Source organism: Hippocampus zosterae, chromosome 1 (genome assembly GCF_025434085.1).
Source record: "Hippocampus zosterae strain Florida chromosome 1, ASM2543408v3, whole genome shotgun sequence".
NCBI classification, from domain to species: domain Eukaryota; kingdom Metazoa; phylum Chordata; class Actinopteri; order Syngnathiformes; family Syngnathidae; genus Hippocampus; species Hippocampus zosterae.
Genome location: NC_067451.1, coordinates 5,103,571 through 5,128,074, shown reverse-complemented (window position 1 = coordinate 5,128,074; position 24,504 = coordinate 5,103,571). Strand labels below are relative to the sequence as shown.

Below are 24,504 nucleotides of genomic sequence, written 5' to 3'. Positions count from 1 at the left end.
CGTAGCAGACAACCGCCTTGATTTACGAGCCAATGGAGTTGTGTTACCGCCGCTCCCCCCCCCTGGATCCGCATCACAGGCGCCGAGAGCGTCAAGACGAACGCTCGGCACGCTGAGTCGGCCGTTCTTCGCACCTGTTATTTAGTGCCGCCATAAACTCGTCTGTAATCGAGCGCTCCATCAAAATCTTACCTTGCCGAATATACACAGAGTGCCCGGCTCACCGGTCACGTGTTGCGCTGACAACGAGAGCGCAGGTGTTATTGAAACGGTCGTAATTTTTTTCCTCATCTGCAATAACATCACTCAGGAATAATGTATTCCAACTCGATTCAAACCGCTCGATCACTTGGAAAGGGGAAGTTCTCATCTCCCAAAAAGGCCTCGCGCGCCACAAACTGCCGTTTATTATTGTTGAACTGCGCTTGTCAAGCTTCCACTTGTGTGGCCCTTTGGTGCCTTCCACTTCTGCAAAAACAAACAAGATGTCTCGCTGGCAAGTGGCTCCCTTGATCTGCTAAATAAAGAGCGGCGGCAGCAGGCGCGCTTGTTATTCTAGTTTGAGAGGAATGCTAAATTTGGTTTTTAACAGCAAGAATTTCAAGTATGGTCCCTTGCCGCTCTCAAATGAGCTCCCGGTGGAGCAGCCGTACAGGTGATGCTCGGGAACACAAATACCCGCGCCGTGAGATGCACCGAAGTTTTGATTCTAATTAAAATGATTCGGAAGTGTAAAAGCTACTTTTTTAATTTATATTTTCTTTTGTCCTGAGTGTTCCCCCTTGATAATGGACCGATTTGCTGACGGAACCGCGGCGAGCCACGCCAGGTACTGCGCCATGAGAATACGGTCCTAATTTTAGCCGGAACAATTTGAGCCTCTTGTCTGAAGCTGTTTGTCACTTGATTTTTAATTTGACGAGGAAGCGGCATGAAGTTTTAATAAAGGCATACAAAGGTCTTAAGAGCCCCGGCAGGCTGTTTTTTTTTTTTTTTTTTTAAATAATTCCAGACCACAATAAGAGAGAGTTGAACTGACGTGAACCGTTACAGTGGCATTTAGTCAGAGTCATTTCCTGGGGCGTTTTTTCCTCATGACTGCTGCTTCCTCACTGTTTTCACCTCATCCGAGAGGCTTCGGGCCTTCGTCTGTGAGGCGGCAAACGAAAGCAATCATTCACATGTGATTTACGGGCGCACCGAAGGCCCCACCAACAGTGGTCCTGAAAACGGGAGAGACAAATTTGGGGCCGGAGTGGTACAAGCCATCGGTTCGTAACGTCGCAGAGGAAGCCGCCGACCTTTGATTGACGACTTTTCAGCTCCCGTATGTGACGGCGGCGGCTGAAGTTAGAAGGCCAGGATGTAAATCATCGACGCTCGCATGTGGCCTTGAGGGCCTTAAGACGGAGGTGCACTTCAATTACTTTTTGTGCGTGCGCGTGCATGCAGGTCAGCGGCTTCATTTAACATCCAAAACAAGCATGCGCCGTTTCTGTTTGTGTCACCTCGTGCTGCGTGTGGTGGGGGGGGGAAAGCCAGCCGGCCGCTCCGATTCAATCCGGTCGGCCTGTAAAGTGTTATAATTGATGCCAGAGAGCAAAGCGCACGAACGACGTGACTTTAACTGCGTTGCAGTCAACCAGTAGGCATGTCATTAAAGTTGACATTTACTTGTCTGCGTTTTTACAACCCTGGCAAAGGTGTGCGAAATGCTTCATTGTTGGATGCCAAAAAGGGGGCAAATGAGTCCAAAGTCAGCTTGAGGTGGTGGGGGGCGGAAAAAAGAATTCCAAAACTCCTTAATGGATCCCAAGCATGGCGGGCTTACCCATCATAAACACGCAACAATATGAAAAGATGTGGGCTTGAAGGTCCTCCTTGAAAGCCATTTGGCCTGTTTAAATGAAATGTGTAAACGTTTGTCATGAATATGAGCTTCTCTCGTGGTTTTGCGGCTCCATTATTGGAAGGGTTTTTTTTTTTTTTAAGTTTCTATTTTAATAATGATAAATAGATGGTACACTCCACTCACTGGCCACAACAAGGGGTAAACCAATATTACAGTTGTTAGTGTCTGCGCACTTTCCAGTCATTGAATGGGAACAACAAGTCTGGGTCTTTTTATGGATCTTTCTGGAGGCGCTTCTAGTGGCCAAATTACCAAATGTGGTCAAATGTCATATTAATTTCATGGCATCGTGACAACGATACCAATTTGTGTTTGATTTTCCGCATTAACGGCAAGGAGAGAGTTGCCCAAACATCTCCCAAGGCATCCAAATCGTCCTCGTTTCACATCACGTCGTCCAAAACTTGGTTGTCCGGATCCTCGCTTTGCCGCGACCTCTTCCTCGTGTTCATAGGGCCAACAAAGACGTTCGTCTTGGTGAGTCGAGTCACGCCGCGTGTCGCTGCAACTCACTGACTCACGCGCGCTGACTCCCAAAAAAAAAAAAAAAAAAAAAGAAGAGGCCAACGGGAGAATTGGCGGTGCAATGAGGCCAAGGTTGAAGCAACCTTACGTTACTCTGAAGATGGCACTACGGCTCCTGCCCGTTTTGATTTTCTGATGGACAGCGTTTACTCTGTTGATTAAAAAAAAAAAAGCACCCTGCCTTGATTTTTTTTTTTAAATTTTTTTTTTTTTTTTTGGATGTATGTTTATTATGTTCAAGGCGGCCCGGTGGTCTAGTGGTTAGCACATAAACCTCAGAGTGCAGAGGCCGTGGGTTCGATCCCGGCTCCGGCCTTCCTGTGTGGAGTTTGCATGTTCTCCCCGGGCCTGCGTGGCTTTTCTCCGGGTACTCCGGTTTCCTTCCACGCTCCAAAAACATGCATGGAAGGCTGATTGAACACTCCAAAGTGTGAGTTTGAGCGCCGATGGTTGGCAACCAGTTCAGGTTATCTGAAGACAGCCGGGATCGGCTCCAGCAACCCCCCCCCCCACCCCCCCTGCGAATGAATGAATTATGTTCAGTTCATGAATTAAGTGAAATACTCTTGCATGCATGCTACAATTTACTCTTCTCATTGTGGGCTGAGCGTTTGGTCATCAATGCGTGTTTTGCAGCACAGCGTCTCGGTGAAAGGTAGTCGGCGCGTGAAAGAATGCACAGCGGGATGTGATCACGCCGCGGAAGCTGGGGGGGGTCGAAGGTCACCACTCTCAAATAGATCCCCGGCCGGCGTACGAGCGGCCCGGCGGCTCGCGAGGCTTTGAAACGGGACCCGCGGATTCTGGAACGGGGTGTCGGCGTGCCGAGACCCGCCGGCAGATCCCAGTTGTCGCGTCAGGTGTCGGCTATTTCGGAGACGACGAAGGACGAGCTGGCGAGTGTGCGAGCGGTGCCCGCGCCGCGGAAGAAACGAGTCTCATCAGCTTGTTGCGTGTCTGCAAGTTTACGCCGAGGATTTGTGACGCGGTGCGGTATGAGCGAATGAACGGACGTCACTTTGGCAGAGAGAGCGGCGGAGAGCACGGCCTTTATTAAGGAACAAAAGAACGCGCCTCCGTCGCCTTCTTCAAAAGCGGTGCCCCGTGGTGCTTCATGTAAAATAAAGAGGTTTCCGTTATTCAGCGTCTGCTCACACATCAGATTTATTTGAGGTCGATGCCGATGGGAGAGAACCACAAAAAAAAAGAAAAAAAGGTTGTCTTTAATGAATGTCTCCACGCTGCTGGCAGATTCTCATGGATTATTCACGTTAAGAGAAGGCTGGGCTGCTAATTGCTGATCTTCTGAAGGCTCTCAGATGCCTCTGCAGACATGTTGATTCCAGCGACGTTTGATTAGGCACATGACTGGGATCCTTTTCGAGCTTCAGGATAACCCACTGAACTTTGTTCGAAGTGAGGTCAAATGTGAGCCAAAGGTTCAAAAATAAATAAATAAATAAATAAATATATATATATATATATATATATATATATATATATATATATATACACACACACATATATGTATATATATTGTATATATACAGTCAAATCTCGGTATTCGTCCATAATCCGTTCCAGAAGGCTGTTCGAAAACTGAAATTGTTCGAAAACCGAAACCAGGCTTTTTTTAAAATAAAATGTTTAGTGAACACGTCCGCTCAGAATGGAAAGCAACACGAGGAAGCGTCACTTCCTCGTCTAAGGAAGGCGAGAGAAGTCAAATGGTGCATTCAAGCGCGCTCAGTTTGTTCGAGAACCGAAATTTGTTCGGCATCCGAGGCATAAAAAACTCAAACTTTTTGGTTGAAAACCGAATTGGTGGAGAACCGAGACGTTCGAAAACCGAGGTTTGACTGTATATATACCGCATATACATATGAGAGAGTAAGAATTTATTTTTTTTTTTCACCCACTCGCCAAGCCAGCTCAATCATGTTTTTGGAGGGGGCTCATTAGCAGCAACTCTGATTTCCAGGCCAGGTCAGTCATGCAAGAGATTGCAAAACATTCCAAACTCAAAATGGGGCTTTGTCGTCGCTACTGGTGATTAGAACGACCACGCTGTCCAAAATTCCTAGCGATGGAATGCTCATTTGGCTGATACTTGGACGGTGTGGCTTTATTCATGAGCGAAGCGTTTATCGCTGGAGAAGCGATTGAGGAAACGCACGGCGGCGGCGACGCGGCACTGCAACCATGTACTTAGCATGAAGAAGGAAAAAACCAGTGGAAGATGTGGACAAATGTCGTCTTACGTTTTAGCGTGTGGACTTCAAGGTCTCCAAGGCAACTTATGCTGGGCCACGTAAACCTATCTCACGACGAAATCGGATGAAATTCATCCGTCTCGTTTCTTGAGCATCAGATTTAGAATTTACGGTGCCTCTGTGGCATGTAAACGCTCGCTCGGGAGCGAGAAATTCGCCCCTCGCTTTCTCCCGCTTGAGGTTTTGAGCTCCACTTAGCAAAACGATCTTTTGGTTTTGTGTTTAATGAAAGTTTTCCATTGAATAATTCAATGTGGATAAACACAAGGCCGCGTCAGTGTTTCTTTTGCGGAGACCTACAAAGACCCCAACGGGGACGTATATATCTATCCGTTTGAAATTCCTGGGAATCGTAGCCATCCTTTGCTTTTGGCTCACTTGGGGCAGGGTGTCCGCTCGCACTTTTGCGATTCATTAAATGCTTTTCGGTGACCCGGTGAGGTTTTTGCGGGAGGAAACTCAAACCGCAGGCATCTCCCACCAACCGTTCCCATCATCCCTTCCCAATCGGAGATGAGCGAGAAAGTCCTCTCGCTGACACGCTCCGCTGGCTTTCCCAACTTTTTCCGCTCCCTGCGTGCTAAAAATCAGGCTGATAGTCTGTAATGATAAGATATAACTCCCACAAAAAAAAATCACCATCCATCCATCCATCCATCATCTACCGCTTATCCGGGGCCGGGTCGCGGGGTCAACAGCTTTAGCAGGGAAGCCCAGACTTCCCTCTCCCTAGCTACTTCGTCCAGCTCTCACCGGGGGATCCCGAGTCGTTCCCAGGCAAGCTGGGTGACATAGTCTCTCCAGCGTGTCCTGGGTCTTCCTCGGGGTCTCCTCCCGGTGGGACATGACCGGAACACCTCACCGGGGAGGCGCTCAGGGGGCATCCGAATCAGATGCCCAAGCCACCTCATCTGGCTCCTCTCGATGTGGAGGAGAAGCGGCTCGACTCTGAGCCCCTCCCGGATGACTGAGCTTCTCACCTTATCTCTAAGGGAGAGCCTGGACACCCTGCGGAGAAAACTCATTTCAGCCGCTTGTATCCGGGATCTCGTTCTTTTGGTCACGACCCATAGCTCGTGACCATAGGTGAGGGTTGGGACGTAGATCGACCGGTAAATTGAGAGCTTCGCCCTTTGGCTCAGCTCCTTCTTCACCACGACAGAGCGATACAACGTACGGCCCCTCCGTGAGTCGTCACCTTACCGTGGTGGAGGGGTTTGTGGGTCCCAATGATCCTAGAGGCTAAGTTGTCTGGGGCTTTATGCCCCTGGTAGGGTCACCCATGGCAAACAGGTTCTAGGTGAGGGGCCAGACAAAGCACGGCTCAATGCTCAAGAGGCAACGTGGGTCACCTTCTCATGGGCTCACCACCCATGAGAGGGGCCAAAGGGGTCGGGTGCAATGTGAGCTGGGCGGCAGCCAAAGGCGGGGACCCTGGCGGTCCGATCCTCAGCTGCAGAAGCTAGCTCTTGGGAAAAAATCACCAAAAAATGCGAAAGCTCTCTCCAGCTATGCTAATATGAAAGTGACAAAAATGGCGCTAGCGTCTTCTATCCCCAGGATCAAGTTTGAATTTTCACGCGTCTTTTGCGATTGAATGTTTCACACTGTGTGAAAGCCGAGCGGCTCAGCGGCAAAGTCGTTTTGACAGCCTCCGTCGTATCTGCTCGAAACCCAATCTCGGAGCCCCCTTTTGCCGCTTCGGAGCTGCTCATTGTGGTCTACGTTCCGCCCGTCCAAATAAAACGTGCATTGTTGCCTCTTTAGTCTTTGCAAACGACACCCATCGGACACCAGCCGGGGGGCTGTTAACAACTAAGTAACGCCGGTCTAATGGTGAACAGCTTGGCGATGGATTCATTCTGCCGTCTCGCCGCGTCGGCCGCAGAAGTTCGCGCCTCTCAGTTGGCACTCCGGTATCGCATTTCTTCGCCAGACATTGTAGCCTCATCGGGCTGCACAATTAGCCTGGGGCGGGGTGGATGGGGGGGGGCTGCTCCTGTAAGTCTACAGGCAGCATCTGCTTGGACTCCTTCGGGACACGGGCTAATGAGCTGTAAACCATTTTTGTTGCTTTTCCAAGTTGGCAGCATCCCTCCGACCGCTTTTCAGAGCCTCGTTGTTGTTTCCCCGTGTGTGTTTATATTCTGCATCTCATTCGGGGGAATGATCGTTTTTCCCTTGCAAGGAAATCCTCTCCGCTTTCCCCAAAATCCCTCCGCCCCCTCGTTCTTCACACTGTTGCGTTGTGGGGTCCCGTAGAGCTCCGCCTCCCGGAGAGCGTCAAAAGACGGGAGCGGCTTTTGGCAGGAAAGCGTTTTCATTTCATCGGTAATCATCGTGTTGCGTCCAAGGCGGCAAGAGACACTCAACGCCCGTTCGTGATGATAACACGGGCGGCCGTCCGAGTTGTTCTCAAGACGCTGGATAGGATCTCTTCCGTATGTGTGGATGTGTTTTGTGGGGCTCCTGAAACGCTGAAATTCACTTGCTTCTATCAATGGCTGCAAGTTTGGGTATAAGTTGCACTTTTTGACCTTTTGTCGATGCCTTCAAAGGTCCAATAATTAAAAATCATTTTCTGCACAGGACTGATGTATACACATTCATTCATTCATCTTCCAAGCCGCTTGATCCTCACTAGGGTCGCGGGGGGTGCTGGAGCCTATCCCAGCTGTCTCCGGGCAGTAGGCGGGGGACACCCTGAATCGGTTGCCAGCCAATCGCAGGGCACACAGAAACAAACAACCATTCGCACTCACACTCACACCTAGGGACAATTTAGAGGGTTCAATCAGCCTGCCATGCATATTTTTGGAATGTGGGAGGAAACCGGAGCACCCGGAGAAAACCCACGCAGGCCCGGGGAGAACATGCAAACTCTACACAGGGAGGCCGGAGCTGGAATCGAACCCGGTACCTCTGCACTGTGAAGCCGACGTGCTAACCACTGGACTACCGGGCCGCCCTGATGTATACTTATATCTATAAATACTGTTGACTTAGTGCAGTACATACCTGTCAACTTGGACGTTCCGCCCGTATTTTATTCATTTTTTTTTAATCGTTTAAAATCATGTACGGCGTATTACAACATTTATACGAGAAAAAAAAAAAACAATTGCGAACCGATCTCACAAAGACCATTTTAGCTCAAATCCAGATCGTCTCACCAACTGGTAGCCAACGACAATGCCGTCGTCCATCGCTACTATTGTCACGGCAAACCAGCAAAAGTAATCCTCAATCTTATATTTTTTTATCGCTGCCGGTCGGGTTGATATAACGTGATGTGCGCATGCGCGGTAAGCCGTTGTACGGGTTTTTGTTGCTTTGTAAGCGGAATCGTAATCATTTATAACGGCGGCTATTAGCCGAGGTTGACGGGTATGAGAGTATTTTGTAGCTGCGACGAAACTTGAAACACCAGCGTCACGATATGAGCTAATCATGTTTGCTTGTTCGACTAGCGATGCCTGTCCACCGAGCACAGAGTATTAAAAAAAAAAAAAGAACCTCTACTCTTCCATAAGTCGTATTATTAAACAAACCCGCTCGCACAAAGCGACACAACCAGCAAGATATTTTGTGTGTCCCTTCTGTGTTTGATGGAATCCAGTCCACATTTTTTGCCGTCTACTTGCATCGATGCCTCATGAAGCCGCAGGCACCTGGATATAAAAATAGAAGCCTAATGGCCGCCGTGTAATCCCAATTTGGTTTGTTTACTCCCAGTCGGCCATGTAGAATGCAAAACATTTTTTTTTTTGTGGGTACCTTTTTTTCAAGATCCTATTTGGTTGCTCTTTACTGTTTATACCTGGGTGAATGAAGCCCAGATGTGGGCAGTGAAAGCGACTTATTTATTTACAAATGACTCACCCCACGAAGTCCTCAGAAAAACAAAAATGTCAACCGGTAGATTTTCTTGCAATGAATTCGTCGCAAGATCGCTACGGCGGAGGATTTTGCGGAGCATTTGTTCCCCAGACTCCTTACTCGGCGGCCGTTTCTGGTATGCTCGAGATGTGCGGCCGACCGCCGCTGCGCGCACCCCGTCAAGCGGTGCGCGCGCTCTCAGTGTTGAGTGGCAAACAATTACAGGGTTGAATTTCCATTCGATTTTGCGCCGCCAAGAAGCGCCGCCAAAGTCATCGTTTCAATGCCGCATCGCGCAAATTTTGATATGCATCACGTCGGACCTTTGGAATTTCTTTGGACTCCCGAGTTTAAAGTATTGATCGATTCGTTGATTCGTGGAGGCTTCCTCGGGCTTCGGGAATGTTTATGTTGCAGCTGATCATCGCCATTTCTGTCAGTCTATTTTCTGCTGCTTCTGTGACAGCTGACTGGAATTCTCCTTTTATTTTTATTTTTTGGGGTTTTTTTTTTTTTTTTGCTCCTCTTCTCTTTGGCCTTTTGGCAAACCGCAAAACGTGACTATTAGTTGTACTACTTCCAGCGGTGCAGCCCTGAGAGTGTTTCAACGCGAGCCTTTCTGCATATTTGACATTTCTCATCACTCAAGTTAACTCGTTTGGAGTTCTTCTCTTCTTTGTCATTGCCTTTGCCAGGAATGGTGCACTTTTTTGGGTAGGAGGGAGGGGGTGGGGGGGGGGACTTTGCACACACTGCACTTCCTTAGCTTTTTAAATTCATGACTTTCAAGTCAAAGACCTGCTTTGCAAAATATATCAGAGCCTTGCTGGTGATTTCGAGCCCCGCCGCCACCTCTCGGCACGTATCTTGTTATGCATCAGTAGTCTGATTTAAAAAGGCCGACACTCACTCGCCTCCCATTTCTCCGGTGCTGCTTACTCGCTGAATCTTTAGCCGCAATTTCTGCCACGCAGCAATTTCTTTGTAAACTTGGAAACGCACATGCTGCTGAAAACGGCGGGGCAGACTTCTTAATGTCGGGATCCTTGAGGGTTTTACCTTAACGATCCCAAACCGATGACGACGACGTCAAGACGCGATCCAGAGGCCGTGACGATGGGCAGTCTGCTGTTAATCGTTTCTCAAGTCCGGCAATTAACATGTCCAGCTGCTTGGGTGTTACTGTTGAGATAAGAGTGCACTTACTCGTGGCGCACAACAATGGCACATGAGCAACGATTCACCGTTGCTGTCCATACACGGAACGGAACGTCGTTTAGTTTAGTTTGTTTTTAAATGGGGAAAAATCGGAAGGACGGTCATCTGGTCAGAATCAGACCCATCAGAAGCATCTTTATTGGCCAGTTATGTAGAACACGCAAGGAATTTGTCTCCGGTAGTAGAGGCTACAGTAGGAATATCAATAACAAGCAACTACGATAAACAAGGAAATGATGAATGATAAATATCGACAGACTTCCCATCATCTAATGGGACCATTGGGCAGTAGTGACACCCAATCACAGCTGTGCGATACTGTGCCAAGTATCGAGCAGAAATCAGTGGTGCAATACAATATGATGACGGCTGTGCAGTTGGTGCAGATAATCGTTGCACCGTTTTTGAGGGACACGGAGCAGTAATTGTAGTCCAACTTTAGGGGTGCAATTATTCAGGAAGTCATTGAGTGGCTTGAAATGGTCTGGTGCTGTGGAATATCGATCAGTGACAATTGTTCAAGTATGGACGGAGCCGGATCTACAATGATCATTGCGGTAATACTGTCAATGGGGTGTTGCAATACGGGGGTGTTGCAAAAAAAAAATGCAAAGAGCCATGATGGATTTGAGTTACCGTTGAGGGAGTTAATGGCGAGACGGAAGCAGGGGGGGAGTAACTAACTAAGAGGTGGTGGGCAAGGTGTGTGTGTGTGTGTGTGGGGGAGGGTCCAGTAGGATTTTCCGTCCCAAATATCAAATATCTCACACATTTGGGACATGACAGCCATAAGGACGAGCGGTCATCATCCTTTCGCCCATCGCAGGTCATCGTTATCTTCCTGTGCTAATCCGCCAAATAGCCTCGCCTCTGATCTCCATGTGTACTTGCTCTGGCTTTCTCTGAGGTAGTTTGTTCATCCATCCATCCATCATCTACCGCTTATCTGGGGCAGGGAAGCCAGACTTCCCTCTCCCTAGCTACTTCTTCCAGCTCTCCCCGGGGGATCCCGAGTCGTTCCCAGGCAAGCTGGGTGACATAGTCTCTCCAGCGTGTCCTGGGTCTTCCTCGGGGTCTCCTCCCGGTGGGGCATGACCGGAACACCTCACCGGGGAGGCGCTCAGGAGGCATCCGAATCAGATGCCCAAGCCACCTCAACTGGCTCCTCTCGATGTGGAGGAGAAGCGGCTCGACTCTGAGCCTCCCTCCTGGATGACCGAGCTTCTCACCTTATCTCTAAGTGAGAGCCAGGACACCCTGCGGAGAAAACTCATTTTGGCCGCTTGTCACCGGGATCTCGTTCTTTCGGTCACGACCCATAGCTCGTGACCAGTTTGTCGTGGCTAGTTTGTTCATGATTCCTTTTTTCCTCTCTTCTGACTCCTCACCACCACCTCTTTCTCCTTTATGGTGGTGGGGGGGGCAGAGCTAAACAAACAACTTAGTTCCCCAGCGACAACATAACAGTCAGACCGTGTAGTCAGATAACTTCAAATGGGGGGGGGGGGGGGGGGGGGAAGCAATCATAATTGTTTTGTTTAGTTTTTTTTTAATTGTCACACAGCAGTGGATTCGGTCTATCGCCTAAAGCGACTTCATGTTAAAAACTCCGTGCTGTCAGGAGGCTTAATGTAATCTTCCGTCAGCCATTTTTTTTTATTTTTCAATGCGTTGTCAGAGATGGATGATTTGTTATGTTATTACCTCCGCATGAAAGTCTTCTCCGTAGAAGTCAAAAAACACAACAGTTTCCAAAGAGAAATGAAATGTCGCCGAGGGTAAAGCATTTTACAAGCGGAGAAATAAATGGGGTCCCGCAAGACTTCTGGACGTTGATCATGTCCGCAAGCGTATGATCCGTTTTCTTCTGAGCAGAACAAGCAACCGCAGTCCATACACGGATTGCGGTTTTATCAGCTACATGATAATCAAACCGCAATTCTTTTGCTTATGGGCGAGTGAGCAGGGGTGAGACAATGGAAGTAATTAGTTTTTTTTTTTTTTAAGGGCTTTGCTTTTATTAGAACGCGTCTCGCGGCAATTTCATTAGCGTGGTAGCTAAAGGATTGAATTCCCAATTGGAATCGGTTTAATTTTATTTTTTTTAACTAACTAGAAGAGAGGATGGGCTTCATCATGTGTAGCCTCCCCCCACCCTCCAAACCCCTCTTCCCCCCTTGAGAGTTGTGAACCCAAGTCAAGGTCCCGCTTGCTTACATGCAGCTGTCAGCGCCTGCCAGAACCTTCGGTAACCACTGAATTCAAAACAGCCGTAACGTTTTTTTTTTTTTTTTTTTTTTTTGGTGTGTGTGTCTGAAGCATCTCACCTCGCCATCTTGGCCATTCGGAAGCACCTGTCTCTGTGACTTTAAAAACAGCCCAGACATCACTTTGCTTGCGAGTTTCTCGCGCTTAAGAGAGCCTTGAGGAAGACCAGACGCAGCCGGCGGGGAAGCATTTTGTCGACGGAAAGCAACAAAGTATTTTCAGCGAGGACGCGTTTCTGTTCAGGCAAACGTCAGCTGTCAGGCAACGGCTTTTCGGCCCGTTTAATCTGTAACACAAAGTACGAGGCAAATTGAGGCAGTCCTCGCTATGGGTTTGACGGGTTCGTCCAGTCCTCCCCCCCCCCCCCCCCCAGTTTCTTCTATTGTCAAAATCACTTTTATTCTAATGAGGCGGACCTTCCAACGGAAGAAGCGGTTGCAGATCCCTCCCCGAAAAAAAACAGAGCTGTCCCGAGCTTGTCCATTGATGCTACGATCGCACGCTGACTTAAGACACATTGCAGACCAGTGAAGTGAATTCCCGTAACCGCCTGATTGTTTTTTGTTTTGGTTTTTTTTGCCTTCATCATTTGCATATGCGGTGCCCGCCGGCAGCATCCCGCCCGTGGCACGTCATGTGACAGCATAACAAGTGAGCTGTGCAACAATTGCCCCATTGTGCACTTTGACATGCCTTTTTACCGCTTCCCTGAAGCAAAGGAGACCACAGACAATCACTGAGGAGTCTTGGGTCAATTTATTTTAATACTGGTGCAACCTCAAGGCTGATTCTGCATCCTCGGTGTCTTTGTTGGGTCTCGATTGTAAGCCAAACAGATTTTTTTTTAATGTTCACGCCGCAAAGTCGCGAAACTCATTTCAAATCATAATTCGGCATACTGGAAAGCAATGTGGCCTTGGAGCCAAATTATTTGGCCAATCTCAATCATGCTGCCTTATTAGCACTGCTCCAATTCCGACTCGGTAAAAGTCCGTGCAGTCAAAGGTCGTGTGGGGAAACTATTGTTTGCGGAATTACTGTAGTATGCCTGCAAATTGTGTGCGAGGCTCATTTTCAAAGGGTCTTCCGCGGTCGAGCTTTGGCACGCGGAAGGCCGACAAATGGAGCCCTTGGAGGGGGAAATGAGTTGAGCTTCCACAGTCCACACGGAGAACTTGTTGGCCGCTCAAAAGCTCAGTCGGCGTTCCCAAGCGTTCATGGAAACTGCAGAACCTGAGAACAGTGTTGTCTTTACTCGCAAGATGAAATGGGGGAAGGCTGAGGTCCAGCCACCTTTTAGGGGCGGGGTTTAGCCCAGGAACAAGCTGGTATCACTTTGTCAGGTGTAACACAAAAATACTGCGACTGTCTTTGATTTTCTGTTGCTCTCTTAATGCACAGCTTTACAGTTTAGCACAGGGGTGTCAAACCTATTTCACATTGTGGGCCACATACGGCCTCGGTCGATGTCAAGTGGGCCGGATCATTAAAATGATACCATACTCCGCCTATAAATAACCAAAATAATTTCTTGTTGAAATGTAATAAACAGATCTTTTACAAAACATTTCATGAAGCTCCTTAGATTTCCTTAGACAAATGTGCAATTTACTTTTATCATTCACATATATGCATTAGAACTGACCCCACTGATTGTACAAAGGCACAAAACTTGAACAAGCAATTGGCATTGAAAAATACAGTAATGCACTTGAAGATTAAACGAGACTTATAATTTTGTTTTTAAACCATTTACACATGCATATAAAATCTAAATGTAATCCCTGCCTACACTTTACAAACTAAGGAGAGTGCTATTAAATACGCAAAGAATAAAGTATTCATATGTCCTTGATAGCGTCTGCTGTGTTGGGTCTGTCTCAGTGACAGACTGAGGTTACTGTTGTCTTCTTCTCCGATCAAAACAGTGTTTCCCCCTAGTGGATACTCCATAAATTGCACCTTATTAAAATATTCATTCCGTGTCTTTTATGCATATTTTTTTCACTTTTAAATTATCCTGTGGGCCTGATCAAACCTCTTTGCGGGCCGGATACGGCCCACGGGCCGTATGTTTGAATGGCTAGTTTAGCAGCTGAGGGAAGTGACCCCATTTTTAATGTTTTTTTTAGCAAGATGGCGCCACACTAGCTTCTCAATGAGCGCCGTCGTCACCATAGCGACGCTGCTTGTGCAAGTTTTACGACGGCAACTTGGACGACCGATGATTCCAGATATGCCGCAGAGTGGAGAGAGCTGGCCCTGAATGCGTCGATGGAACTCGCGGGAACTAATGCTTACAGTCTGTCTGTTACAACCGAGATTGTCAGGTTGGCTTAAAATGTCCATTTTCTCTGCACCCCGCAAACTCTCATTTAGCCCATCCTTCAATGAAAAACATGTCCCTCACCTGCTTGTGATGATGTCCATCTGTAAATGATCATCGGTTTCTAACGGCAGCCAACATCACGCAGTGGAGTGACACGCAGAGGGCCTCCGCACGAGTAATGATTGATAAAGTGGAGCTGGTGGAAAATGAAGGTTCGCTCGGTAGGTGTTGCGCACCCACGTGGAGGGCGTTTTTTTTCAAGCCGCACATGCGCTCGGCTCTCACGCACGGGCCATAAAACACCGCGAGATGCTCGCGATGCCGATTTATAGCCGAGAGGCTCGGCATGGAGGTCTTGAAGCAGAATCCGGACCATCCTAAGATGCGAAATGAAGCGAGTGCGTGGCACGGACGAGTTCTCACGGAACACGCCGATGCTGTCACACGGCGATCGTAATGTGAACAGTATGCCGCCACTCGGCTCCGGCCGACCGGCAATCAGTCGGGCCGTTCGCAGGGAGAAAACTGGTTTCTTTGCTCTGTTCCATCGTTCCGGATCAGAAATTGTCTTCAATGTTCTTCATGTCGTCATTCGTGGCCTGGTTCTTGTTTTGCAATGATGCTTTGAAGTTCCATGAAGCGAAGGCGTGGTGAAAGGTGCCATGCATCAATGCCACCGAGGCTGTTTTTTGGGAAGGATTCCACCTCCTTGGATCATTAGAGATGAGGGGAAAAAAACACCAAAAAAAAAGATTCGGACTCGAGGCTGATGCAGAACAACCGCATTGGTTTTGGAGTGACGGGGGACTGATGGCGGACAAAATGACTCGGCGAGCAATCCGCATTCAAATTTATTCCAAAGGTTTTGATTGCGGGTTTGAGGTCATGACTCGCAAGGTGTGTCCGAAGGGACAAATCCTAAGAACCCCGAGCTCCAGTTGAGAGAAATCTTTGCCTCTGCCCACTCTTCCATCAAAGTTAAGCTAGTAAAAATGATGCGGTTAGTTTTTCAATCCAACCAAGTGGTCAAGCCAAACCCATTATTGATTAATTGGTTCAGCATCATAATTAGATTGTGCGTCCGCCATCATTTTTTTTTCCTTTTGGCTGCGACTCGAACCATTGGGTGGTCCTGAAAGAAGCGCGTTCAAAGCAAAGCTCCTCGCTTGCCCCCCTTTCTCCCCAGATCCGTAATTCTCCATTTGTACCTCGCTATTGTTTACAAGTCCAAGGCTGGCGTGCGGTCTCGCAGCTTTTGCATCACCATTTCAATCTTGCGTGTCTTCTTTTGCTTCATGGGTGGAACGGGACGGATCCGAAGCGGGATCGGCTCTAATCTCGCTCATTACGGGCGACGTAAGAGGAGATGATTGTCCGGCTTAATTCACAACGTCTGCAGATTTCTCCCCCCGCCGCTTTGATAGTTTGGCTCTGGCTCTCATTTGCATGTCCGCCAGTGGCCGCGTGTGGCCGCCAGCTGGACCGATGTGCCTTTAAAGGTCCCCCAAAAATCTGACACTCGTCTTAACGCAACATTTGAAAGCAACCCGTTAGGCTGCTTGGCTGCCGGCTCTTTTCTTCTACAATTTGAGATTTCGGGTTGACGTAGCCACCGTCCGAGGCCGAATTTTGTTAGAATTGTTGGCGTCTTTTTCGATGTCCCTCTGGGATGGAACCCATAATAAGAAAGAGGTGTGTCGACAGAGTTCCTCCAGCCAGCCTTTTTTTTTTTTTTCCCGTGGCCCGGCGACCAGCTGAAACTACAGGCTCCGGATTACACGTGATCCCCCAAGAGGACGAGCCCCCAGCCCTCGCCCCCTCGACCCCCTTTGACCTGGTCAGTTTGAGTGACATTTCAGGAGGAAATACGATGCAGCAAGCCGAAACGCTCTTTTGTTTTTCTTCTTCTCCGGGCAGCTAGAAAAATTTGACACGTGTAATTGTATAAATTACAATAAGAGAGACTCATTTGTCAAGTATGATTCGCATTTTTTGACCTACAAGTTTACTGCAGCCAACAAGGTCTTATGTCCAGTCCTGACTGCATCGAAAATAAATGTGCAGCAAGCTCGTTGTTCAGAGTTATGACTCAGCTCTGGAGCTCTTGTGAGAGGGGGAAAAAAAAACTTTTAAAGGAAACATGGATCGAAGTTGGCCTTGTTCATTGGCTGTGACGTTTGGCTTCCTTGGTCAAGCTATTTCTGGGCCTTGAATTGCACTTCTGCATACTTTTTACCGTCCCTTTTAGTCGTTTTTTTTTTTTTTTTATCACGGCGGCCCGGTAGTCCAGTGGTTAGCACGTCGGCTTCACAGTGCAGAAGTACCGGGTTCGATTCCAGCTCCGGCCTCCCTGTGTGGAGTTTGCATGTTCTCCCCGGGCCTGCGTGGGTTTTCTCCGGGTGCTCCGGTTTCCTCCCACATTCCAAAAATATGCATGGCAGGCTGATTGAACACTCTAAATTGTCCCTAGGTGTGAGTGTGAGTGCGAATGGTTGTTCGTTTCTGTGTGCCCTGCGATTGGCTGGCAACCGGTTCAGGGTGTCCCCCGCCTACTGCCCGAAGACAGCTGGGATAGGCTCCAGCACCCCCTGCGACCCTAGTGAGGATCAAGCGGCTCGGAAGATGAATGAATGAATGAATGAATGAATCACAAGCCTCATCTTTTTACGCTCCCGCATTTGGATATTATCTGATAATGTGTTCCTGAGTGCTTGTGTCTGCTTCATTTGGTTTAGTCGAATTCGTTGGATGAAGAGTTCATTTCCCCGGGAGGTGGTTAAATGGTTGTTCCCAGTTGGGAAGATAAACTGTGTAAGTTGGCCGTAAGTTGTGCGTGTCTACTTTGACTGCTCGACGAGGAAACATTTCAACTCCGGACGTGTAAATGGGCACTGGTTGTGATTTGACGCCGTCGATCTTTGGAGGATACAGATGTTGGAATGCAGATGGGCATGAAAATAGCTCCCAATGCCAAACGCCCACATAGCCGAGTCACTTGAAATGAGTGATTTCACGTTGTGGTTGTCTCACCGATAAGTTTCTTTGAAAACGTACAGCCCTTTGTCATAGTCTCGCTTTCTTGCTGTGAACAAGATGAAGTATCAATGTCATAAGAGTCTGCGGCCGTCACGCTCGTGTGCGCAAACTGCCACACCAAGTAATCCCACATGGGTCAAGTAAACACCAAGTCGGACCACCAGCTCTTACTACGCGATGGTTGCGATGACGCCCTGCGGCGCTGCTGTGGAAAGAGACGGAGAACTTTGGATTTATGACTCTTGAAATGATTTACCTTGGTGAAATGCCATTCGATTCGGCATGCGGAAACGGAGCGAGACGCTGCAGTTAAATCTGGATCGGATCCACATTGAAATTTGATAGCCGTGTAAACAGACAACAACAAACTCTGCAAAATTCAATCGCATGTTGAAATTCGATTTGTTGGCCAAACAAAAGCTTGGCTTGTATTTTTTATTTTCTCCTTTAGTAGCACAATTTTTTGTGGGGGGGCTGAACATGTCACAACGCACGTGGTCATTTGGCTATCAAGGCTATTTGGAGCCAGTATTTCTTTTTGCTGCCCAATGAAGTCTGTCATGACTAAATGTCTACCAAAACTGTCCTCAAGCGGGGGGGGGGGGGGCTGCTTAAGGACCCTGCAGACCCTGTTTTACGACTTTTGGCTCTCTTAAACACACATGCGTATGCAGGCGGGCACACATCTTGGCCTTTCGGGGAGGTCGGCCAGGAGTCACGGCGTCCGCTGGCCGCAGGTGTTGCCTTCCACATGATTTGACATCCAATAGCCGCGCAAGTCTTAAACACATAGAAAGTATTTTATTTGAACTTGAGTGCAAGAGCGCCGGCCGATAGGTGCCTTTCACACGCCGCCCGTCCCGCTCGCTCTCGGGCAAACTCTGGACCGCGGCAAGTATTTTCGCAGCCGAGTTCACGCGCGGCAAAATGACATCAACAAAGTGTGTGCAAGTCTACATGACACCATTTTGCCACCACTCTGCTCGGTGCCGCATCCAGCGCGCATAGCCGCGGCGAGCTTCAAAAGTGCACCCAGGAGGCTTCACGGGCTCATGTGTCCACGCAATCTTTAATATTCATGTCGATATTTATATACAGCTGGAGTAGCTGCTGTGCTCAAGGTACGTTGGAAGCAGCGGCGTTCCACGCATTTGGTACCTGTGCCGTCAGTGGGGACTCGATCCGCCACTTATCACGTTGAAGTTATGGAAGCGGTCCCATTGCTTATGTCAGTGAATTCCCTCAGCCAGCGCTCCTGATTCTGAAATCTGATTGGACAAAAAGAGAAATCAATCTCGGGTGGCCCGGTAGTCCAGTGAATAGCACGTCGGCTTCACAGTGCAGAGGTACCGGATTCGATTCCAGCTCCGGCCTCCGTGTGTGCAGTTTGCATGGGGTTTGCGTGGGTTTTTGCGTGGGTTTTCTCCGGGTACTCCGGTTTCATCCCACATTCCAAAAACATGCGTAGCAGGCTGATTGAACACTCTAAATTGTCCGTTAGGTGTGAGTGTGAGCGTGGATGGTTGTTCGTCTCTGTGTGATCTGCGATTGGCCGGCAACCGATTCAGGGTGTCCCCCGCCTACTGCCCGGAGACAGCTGGGATAGGCTACGGCACCCCCCGCGACCCGAGTGAGGATCAAGCGGTTCGGAAGATGAATGAATGAATGAAAAGAAATCAATCTCAGGTTCACATACTTGGACTTGAACAACTGATTGCGAAGAAGCAGGGAACTTGTGAATCTTCTGCTACTCGATGCAGACGGATGGCTGTTGTTGTTGTTAATTATTGGGAACAACATGTCGAGTTGTCGTCGAACTGTCCACATCTCCCCATCCATTAATTTCCCGAAAATACCAAAGCCGCTAATTTCTGCAAATGGGGGGGAGGTGTCCCGAAATTTTTCTTGGCTCCCGACTGCCCTTCTGTCATAACATTAGTTCATCTGGTGTGTTTGCTAACCGCTCAACACGCGTATTCCAAGATAGAACAATCAAAAGGAAAATTTTCATTGAGAAGTCACGCCAAGCCAAACTTATTAGGCCTCTTTTATTTTTAATACAGGCTGAAGAGTCGCTGCTGTGATTTTCCAAGAGTAACATTGAGATGGCATGCACGTGTTATTCATTCTGAAGCCTTTTGCTATGATTGGGCTGACTGGGACGGCTGTCTGAAGAGATACAACGCAGCCAATCATCGGGGTCATTACTGGCCTGCCCCGTTTACCTTGCTGTTTTTTTCATTGCCTGGCTGGGAAACGCTCAAGTATGTCAGCACTCTCGCCAGAGGAGAGCGCATTGATCTCTCAAGGTGATGAAAAGAGTCTCACAGAAGGTTTCCGTCGCGTGGGGTGCTGCGGCCTTGCCGCCAAAGCCTGGAAGAAGAGCACCCACGATCCCTGAGCGCCTCGCAGCTATCGCCTTTGTCTTCCTGTGTATTCTACCAAAGTCGGTCGTTGAAGGCGTCATCTCATTTTCACCACAGACGGAGAAATCGGGATTACTTCTCGCCGAACATCAAGAGACGGACTATCCTTTGTCAATTTTTTTTTTTAATGAGAAAAAAATGTACTACTATTGCTATCATACAGAGAGAAAACTAAAAATGTATGTGACACCGTGGAACAATGCCCCCCGCCTCCTTTATGCTAGATAGACGATTGTAAAGAGCCCCTAAAGCAGGGTTAGGCAATTATTTTCCCGGGGGGGCCAAATGAGAAGCAGAAAATATTATGGAGGGCCGGGCCAAAAGTTAGAAATAGAAATAGAAAATAAAGAAGATAGCAGAATGTCTTTGTATGGCAGTAATAATGTAACATTCTCCTCCCCCATCACACTCAGCACCGGTTCTCCTCAAGGATGTGTACTGAGCCCCCTGTTGTTCACGCTCTACACATTTGACTGCTCTCCGACTCTTATTAGCGGTCCAGTTTGCGGAAAGTTTTTAACATGATAACAATCAAACCATTCTAGGATATGTTCATTTACTCGAGCCACAAGCAATTCACTCTGAGCATGGAAATTGCCAGAATCGGACTGAGTAAGAATCGCTTCCTTGTTTTTCAAAGTCTCGTAGATTTGAGTCTTTCCGACTCTAGGCGTCTCCTGAATGTTTCGTACTTTGTTACCCGCTTGGTTTAATTACATACATATCACTTTCCCTTCCATGGTCATTACTCTCTCCCTCTTTCTTCGTCTTCCCCTCCCTCCCTGTGCTCTGCAACTTGAAATAACTGCGCCACCTGGTGTTGAAATACCTTTCATTACAAGTCCAAACGAAATGAATGCAATCAAACCTTAATTGTGCACCAATCTTCGGCGGGCCGGATTGAAAAGACCAACGGGCCGGATCTGGCCCGCGGGCTGTAGTTTGCCCACCCATGGCCCTAAACATGAAACAAAAAAATAGCGTTTCTTATCCTAACGAGAAACAATTGTCCTCACATAACATTCTTTTAGTTGGTCGATGACACTATTTGGTTTGAGTAAAGAGTGTAAGTCCTCTTCTGCAATGATTGTCTCACTGCAAAATAGACTAGCTCAAGCATGTAAATAAGCTAGCGCTCACGGGGAAAGACGTTCTCACCCTCCAGAGAAAGTTTCTCGTCCTTTTTTTCCCCCCTCAGTGTCACTTTAGGGGCTCCGTAAGATTGAACTGAACCAGTAGTATTTGGAGAAACGCCAAAGTTCCTAAGAAGGAAAGTCTCATGGAAGTCAGGCTAATGGGGCGATGTTGTGTGTGTGTGTGTGTGTGTGTGTGTGTAATGAAACTTCTTAGCGTGATGTGACATTCATGCTTGGGAACTCAAATTGGCAAAATGAACCTTTGGATTCTTGTCTTGTGAGATATGTGCCAATGCTTGGAATAGACGGTATTAGCTTTGTGTGCTAAACATTAGGCCTGTGTTTGAATTCATTGGCGTCACTAGCATTTGAAACAAAACTGCTCAAAGTTGAACAAATGACAGGAAGAAGTCTTTCGCATCTGTCCAGGAAAGGCTTTGCGCTTCAGTGGATCGCAGGTTCAAGGGGACTTCTATTTCTGTCAACAACGCGCTTAACTGCTGACCTCAAAGCCAGGCAAGGGTCGATGGAGATGAATTCCAGAGCTTCACATCGTTGTTCAGTTGTTGACTGACAGCGTTGAGCTGTTTAATATTGGAATTACTGGACAATTTTCATTTTCGGGTTCCCTCACCTCCAAAACGTAAAGTACGACTTGTCATCGTATTTTAAACAAACCCCCAGTTACCAGAAAAAATGGATGATTCACCAAGATTTTTTTTCCTCATTGTTGCCAGGCAGCAGAAAGCATCAGTGGGGAAGGCGGGCAACATCCTCGGCGGACACTGCCTTTAAACTTGCATTTCAGTCCGTCCTGTTTTTGCACGCCAAGATTTATCAATTATGAGCCAGAATTTTTCCCACAAAGAAATCCATCCCAAAAGCCCGACTGTGCGGCTTGGGTCCTGTTTGACCGGGATGCTCAAGGGTTGCCAGGTTGAATCCAGTCCTCCCAGCGTGTTGTGGGGCTTAATCGAGAGATGTTAAAGTCTGTCTCGTCTTAATCCCACTGAAATTCTTGAATGGGGTGCACCGGCATGTTTTGTTAGCTATGCAAGAAATGAGCGTGTCATTCAAGAAGGCTCTTGAGCTGCCGAGACGCCGTAAAAAGTCTGCCGACATGAAACAAAGACTTGATTGTAAATCGTCTCTGGAGATATGCTTCCTTTCAGTCAGGACCAAGTTGCAGGATCGGAACCAAGCAAACCATCTCTCTTGGGAGCTCCTTCATTGGTGTGAAATTCAGGACCTTCATGTGCATGCTCATGCATACACACGGTCGCTTGGGATTTATAGTCCAGCAGGTGAAAAATGAGTCAAGAAAGGGTGAAAGTGCCAATATGAGATGCTGACACACCAATGCAAAAATTAAATGTACCCTTGCACAAGACGATTGGATCAAAGGAGCTTGTCAAAAATGCCACCAATAGGCCACTTCTACTGCACCAAAACCTGATCGCTAAGGCAAGCAAAGCACTTCCAGCACTCGTCAAACCTGATTGATGCTCATGAGGTTTTGCGCCGGGACCCCGGTTTTGCTATTTTTGGCCACAGTCGAGCGTTAATGCTAAAGAAATGTTGGACGAGCTCGGGAGGGAGGCTTGCAGTGGCCTGCTCGAAGCCCTCAAACGATCCCCGTGTTTGTCCAGGGAAGCTGGCTGGGCTCGCTTTGCCTCAGTGTGGTTTTGTTGGGAGCCAAAGTGCGGCATTGTTACTTGTTACCACTAAAACAATATGTTAGCGATTATGTGGACTCCAGATAACACACATACACACACACACACATACCGTAGACTTTAACAGACTTCTACAAAACTTTAGGCAAAAGCCAAAAGTACCTTTTTTGTCATTTTGACGCAGTTCTGGCTTTTTCTCGTTGGATCGTTTTTCAAGCTGCAACTAAAAGATGACAGGATGCGCTTGTATTGGTGCATCACTAAACCATTTTGATCCATGTTCCAGGTTCCTATTGTTTTGTTTTGTTTTTAGTAATTTGGTGCTCGTTTTGGTCTGAAAGTATCCGAGGAAATATATCAACTTCAAATTCCCACTATCAAACATTAAATTGTCGAATATTCAGCTAAATGAACAACTTTTATCATTGCAAAACAATGACTTTTTATTCTAGTTTTCTTTGTGGGGCCATATCAACTTCTTTGAGCTTTTAACTGTGTTAAAATGCTAATAGCTCACGTCCCAAAATAGTGTTTTCCTCCATTTTGACTCATTTTGCCGCATTTCTCCTCAATCCTGCCACCAGCCAAGAAAACGACTGTGTCTTCACTTTTCTATGTCTCTACGTGAGCAGTCAGCGATGCGCCCGACGATCGTTATAAACGGTCTCCTCATGCTAAGCGCTAAGCTCCTCGATGACAGACCATTCAGCAAGTGTTCACGCGATTCTCATTTCTCAGAGGGACTTTCTGGTGAACCTCGACAAGTACATGAATGGATTGATTAATTGGATAGATTAAACATTCAAATGGGCGTAATTACCAAAATTGAACATGTTGGAAAGGCCGACTAGCGACTAGCTAATGACGTAATATTAGCATTAATGGAGTAACGTTAGCACAATATGTCAAACGTAAAATAAGCTTGCTTTTTAAACACATTGAAGAGTACATAAATGCTGTATAATGATTGCCACTTGACTTCTGATTGGGCAGCTCGACAAAATCTCTTTATTAATATTTACTGTTTTGTGGGCAGTGCGCACAGCCGGGATGTGGCGGGGTTCTAGTGAACCAGGAGTTCGCCACCAACATAATTTCTATTTCATAAACTGCCAAAGCCAAATACTCATTCATTCATTCATTCATCTTCCGAGCCGCTTGATCCTCATTAGGGTCGCCGGGGGTGCTGGAGCCTATCCCAGCTGTCTTCGGGCAGTAGGCGGGGGACACCCTGAATTGGTTGCCAGCCAATCGCAGGGCACACAGAGACGAACAACCATTCGCACTCACACTCACATCTAGGGACAATTTTTGAGTGTTCAAACAGCCTGCCACGCATGTTTTTGGAATGTGGGAGGAAACCGGAGCACCCGGAGAAAACCCACGCAGGCCCGGGGAGAACATGCAAACTCCACACAGGAAGGCCGGAGCTGGAATCGAACCCGGTACCTCTGCACTGTGAAGCCAACGCGCTAACCACTGGACTACCGGGCCGCCCTCAAAGGCAAATAATTCATCACAAATATCCCTATAGTTGCCTGTGGAAAGCTTAAAAAAATTACACGATACAGACCTTTTCATGTTAATCCCGATGACTAACTTCAAGTATATTCCGAAGCTGTGTACACATACATACATACAATACATGGGTGTTACGTTGCCATTCCGTTTCCAGTGGAATCCTCTGGTCGGAGCTGTTCCATGGCCGCCTTTGGAAGTCAGTGGCCAAATAACACGCGGCAGAAGGATGAAGGGTCTTCATTGTCACGATAACAGAAACGCTGTTTTCCCTGCTACCGATCATCTCATTCTTTCATTTGAGTTTA

General features: G+C 47.7%; 1 protein-coding gene across 14 annotated transcripts in view; it reads left to right on the top strand.

The window, feature by feature from the left end:
• The window catches only part of LOC127608917 (collagen alpha-1(XXV) chain), a 95,397-nt gene that overhangs the window by 14,912 nt on the left and 55,981 nt on the right, over positions 1–24,504 (top strand). The window contains exon 1 of one of the 14 annotated variants that reach the window (XM_052078555.1): positions 12,825–12,898. The exons of the other annotated variants lie outside the window; for them this stretch is intronic. The gene's annotated coding sequence lies outside the window, so the exon portion shown is untranslated. Of the gene's footprint in view, positions 1–12,824; positions 12,899–24,504 lie in introns of those variants that run through there. 14 annotated transcript variants of the gene reach the window in all.